This window comes from Solanum pennellii, chromosome 4, assembly GCF_001406875.1.
Source record: "Solanum pennellii chromosome 4, SPENNV200".
NCBI lineage: Eukaryota > Viridiplantae > Streptophyta > Magnoliopsida > Solanales > Solanaceae > Solanum > Solanum pennellii.
This window is the reverse complement of record NC_028640.1, coordinates 39,863,158-39,867,876: the sequence shown is the minus strand read 5'-3', so window position 1 is coordinate 39,867,876 and position 4,719 is coordinate 39,863,158.

Below are 4,719 nucleotides of genomic sequence, written 5' to 3'. Positions count from 1 at the left end.
ACTAGGGTAACCTAAAGTGTTTGACTTAGTGTAGGTAGGGGTACGGGAATGTATCTATACATTTCACTAGTTGGTCTTGATGGAAGTCATTGGATGATGTTCTTATAAAGTAAATGATATGCATATGTTGATTTTACATGTTGATGAACTTGTATGATGTTAGTTTAACTTATGAACATGTTATTGGTCTATATTGCTAAATATAATGATGACTACTCATGATGCTATGTTATATGAAGTTAGACATTGATCATGATCCTTTGTTTGGCTTACTTGGTTGAGTGGGTTTATGGGACTTCACTTGGTCATTGCACTTGTAAGCTTTTTAAGGTGTTATGCGCAATGGTCTTTAATATGTTGTAATTCTATGAACTCTTGTACATACTTTATTGTTATAACATTATGTTAGAGTTGTTTGGTAATGAGTTCTAATATGCTACTACACATGTTGACTTCATCTATTTGATGATCTTGGTCTTGTGTTGTATATGATATTGTTTTAAGGGATATATGATTATTGTCGTATATGTATTCTTGGTTATGCATAAGGTTTTTCGGAGTAACTTGGCATGGTTTTGAATAAATGTTTCTTTAAGCATGATTTCAAATGTTATATATGCATGTGTTTCCATACTTAGTACAAGTGGATGTACTAACCCATTTCAATAATGTAGGTTCGGGCCGTTGAAGTTGGAAGGACAATTACAAGACTACTTGGATATTTCCCAAGTGTTTGGTAGGTCCTCACATTCGAGAATGATGCTACTGGATGTTGTTATAGTCTACAAGACATCTAGTTTCCTTCTCTTTCATTTGAAGACTATTCTTGTATAAGCTTATATGTGGCTTTTGTTGTAATGAAGTATGGGTTATGACCGAATGTTGTACTCAAGTTTCGATGGTTTAATGTGGGACAGTATTACTAGACTAACTCATGTATGATATGTATATTGTTTAATCGAGAAGTCTATGTAAGCTTCCTATGCGAGGAGTCTAAGTCAACTTTATATGTCTGTATGATTTGCAAGCGAGAGGTCTATGTATACCTCAATGTGTATAAAAAGTTTTATTCTGCACTTTTTAATCTATGATGTGTTATGACGAATGCTAAGAGGCTAGTCTTTGTCCCCTCAAAAGTCGACGACACCGGTTATGTCTAGGGGGTTCTCCCTAGTCATGACACCGACAAGGTAATGTTCATAGCAATTATACACATAAACACCACCACCATAAGGGGACCTTACCAGTCGATACAACTCAATATCAATTCTACACAATATAGAGAGAGTAGGTCATCTCACCACCTTCCTATCATCATCAGCCCCATTCCTTAGCCTTTTCGATCAATTCACTTTACTGTGGCTCTTACCAATAGCCATGTACACAATAGTAAGACCAAAACCAATCCATGTCAATGATCACACAACATACATTATGAATATAATCATTATAATACAAGTTATAGACAATTCTATAATGATCTATATATTATTCAATAGCGTAATACAATCTACAGATAAATTCAATAAGATCAACCCATGATCAATTCAACCACTTTAGAGCAAAAAATAGGAATTCATGTAATACATGGGTTCATAGAGTTTTTTATCTTAAAATATTTAATTAACATTAATTATATCATAAGACATTGATTTAAACTTTTTCATACAAGAACCCATGGCTATAATTCAAAATAGGAATTTCTATTTTTTTGAACATCTTTGAAATTTGGCTCCTTGAATGGAAAAATAGTAAAGGATGAAACACCATACCTATATTGAAGAATATTCACGAAATTGATGGAAAATATATGACGAAATCATATTTCTAGATCTAACCTTGCTCTTATCTTCAAAAGAGTCTAGAGAGAACTCTTTTGATCTTAGGGTTATGTTTGTGAATAATGAGGTCTAAAGTCTTAACTAACATAATATACTATAAGAGACCCAAAATAAACGTGGAAGAATTAAATAAGACCTTAGGTGAATTTCCCGAAATGCCCCAACCTTTGTCGAGAAACCTGCTGAAATTTCAAGGTGTCAATTAATGTTCATCCCTACGGGCCGTCGACCAATAATGGACCATTCTGCTTGTCCATGGTTTTGGTCAGGCGATTTAAAAGTGGTATCTAATTTCCCAAAACTATGTGTGGATACATGCTCCCAATCGACGGGGCATTAGTGGAGCTACTAGCATGGTTTGTGCTCATCGATTGCGACTATTCTTGGAAATTTCTTGCCAAATTTTAGGTCCACCTCGAGGGCCCTTAGGGTGGTCCTTGGGGAGTCTTGCGCATAATTTTTAATCCTAAATATGTTAATTTATATTTCAGGTCCTTTCCTATGAATTTAGACACCAAACAATACGTAAAACATGTAAGGCACACTAGAACACACAACGACTAGGTTCTAAACGTCTTGGACATTCTTTGACATTTTACTTCCAAAATCTTCAAACAGACTTCTAATTCTATAATTCATCATTTTATACCTTAACAACTCATGAAGCTCATGTTATGCCCTAGTTTAACCTAATTCGTTTTTAGGGGTGTTACATTCTCCCCCACTTGGACAACATTCGTCCTCGAATGACACTAAAACACTTTCGACACTTCCAAGAGATAAAAACTCAAGACTATCAGCTCATAAACATACCACACATTACTCAATACACATATATAGGAGGAACCTCAACTCCACATAATCAAGAGACTCAAAATACAACAAGAAAGTAGGAACAACATATACAACTTATCATCCAATAAGACTCTACCTTTTCATTTCACATAGGAGGAATTTCCTTCTCCACATATTATCATGCTCATCTAGATAATTTCTATGCAAAAATGCCAACTTCTCATGAAAGCACCATTACACAACATTTTCAAGTACCTTACTGTAAAACATGCTCTCTAGTTGACTTATGAAACATTTAAGCAATTCATTATAAAGGCATGACAATATTAGAGACAAAATCATATAAACTAATTTTACCATATAAAGATAACCTCATGGAAGATGCACCATGCAAGGAGATCAATGAAACTCAATTTCACTTACAATCCTAAACACATGCAACATGCTACTATACAATCCTCACACTCTAGCTTGAATAGAAGAGAAGAGACGATAATTCACAACCCAACTTTTCACCATACTCCCCCACTTAGAAGGAACCTATCACAACATAAGAGAGAAAACTATAACTCACAGGTATCCTCTTCTGGATTTGCTTTATTTGGCGGAAATAGAAGTTATTCATCTTTGGTGACCAATATTCAAGGCATTAGGAGGAGCTTACTTTGGCCTCTCATTCTCTAGACTCAATCGTAGGACAATCTCTCACCTTTTGATCATTTTTTTAAAAACAAAAGCACCCGTTACTTCCAGCTAGGAACTTCCCAAAGTGTTATCTCGCATAAGTGGAGCAAGAAGGCTTAACACCGTGAGAACCAACACCTCTCTCATACTTGACCTTAGGAGCACTAGACCCACCTTGGTTTGGAGCTCTCTTCTTAAAGCTAGGTTGGTTTTGATCATTGGACCTACCTTTCTTCAAATTTATTGAAATCCTACTAAGCTTGGACTCTTCAATGGATTGTTCATACACCATTAGTGTAGATAGGTTCATGTCATTATGGAGCATGGCCGTACAACACTCTTCTTTCACAAGGCCAAAAACACCAATCACAAACCTACTCATCTCATCTCTAGTGTTAGACACCAAGGATGTAGCATACTTAGACAATAGGGTAAACTTCAAACAATACTCTTCCACACTCATATTACCTTGACTAAGGTTTATAAAATCTTCAACGTTCACCTCCCTCTTCTCACAAGGAAAGTACTTTCCTAAGAAGACTTCATTAAACTCTTCCCATTCAATAGGTACTGACTCAACCGACCTATTGTATTTCCGTTGTGTGTACCACAATCGAGAAACTTCCTTCAATTGGTATGAAGTTAACTCCGCCTTTTCTCTAGAAGTCACGTGCATAGAACTCAAAACCTTATACACACCATCAACAAACTATTGGGGATTCTCTACCACCTTAGAACCAAGAAAGATAGGAGGATTCATCCTCACAAAGTCTCTCAATCTAGAGGTTATGGTACTCTTAAGAGCATTCATCCTAGGCCCAATATATATATTCACTTGAGTCGTCATGGCTTGTTCTAGGGTATGGAGATCTTCTTTATTCTCCCCATTAGTCATGTCCAAGGGAACCACCGAAACCTCATTCCCTTGACCAACTATATGGATTTGTTCACTTTGATGATCTTGATCATCTTGTTGAACTTCTCCACCTTAGGGAGGAACTCCCTCATTGACTACTTCCTCATCAACTTTTCTTGAGGGTGTCCTTATTGTATTCATATCCTATAAAACAGGAGAAGAGATTAGGAAGAAACACTAATAACCTCAACTCTATGGCACGATACAAGAGTAAAGAAGAAAGGGAAACTTCTATCATCCTACAACCTCCCACTCATAGATGTGTCAAAATCACACCAATGAAGAAGACTCTACTAGAGGTGGCTTTTATGAGATGTTGAATTCTAAGAACTACTTCATAACCTTATGATCTAATACAAAGTTTGTAACGACCCAAAGTACACCTAAGATGTTTTGGCACCCTTGAGTCACCATATCACGTACTTGACCTCTCAGAGGTCTTATACTAGCCCTTAGACATCATTTATCATATATATATATATA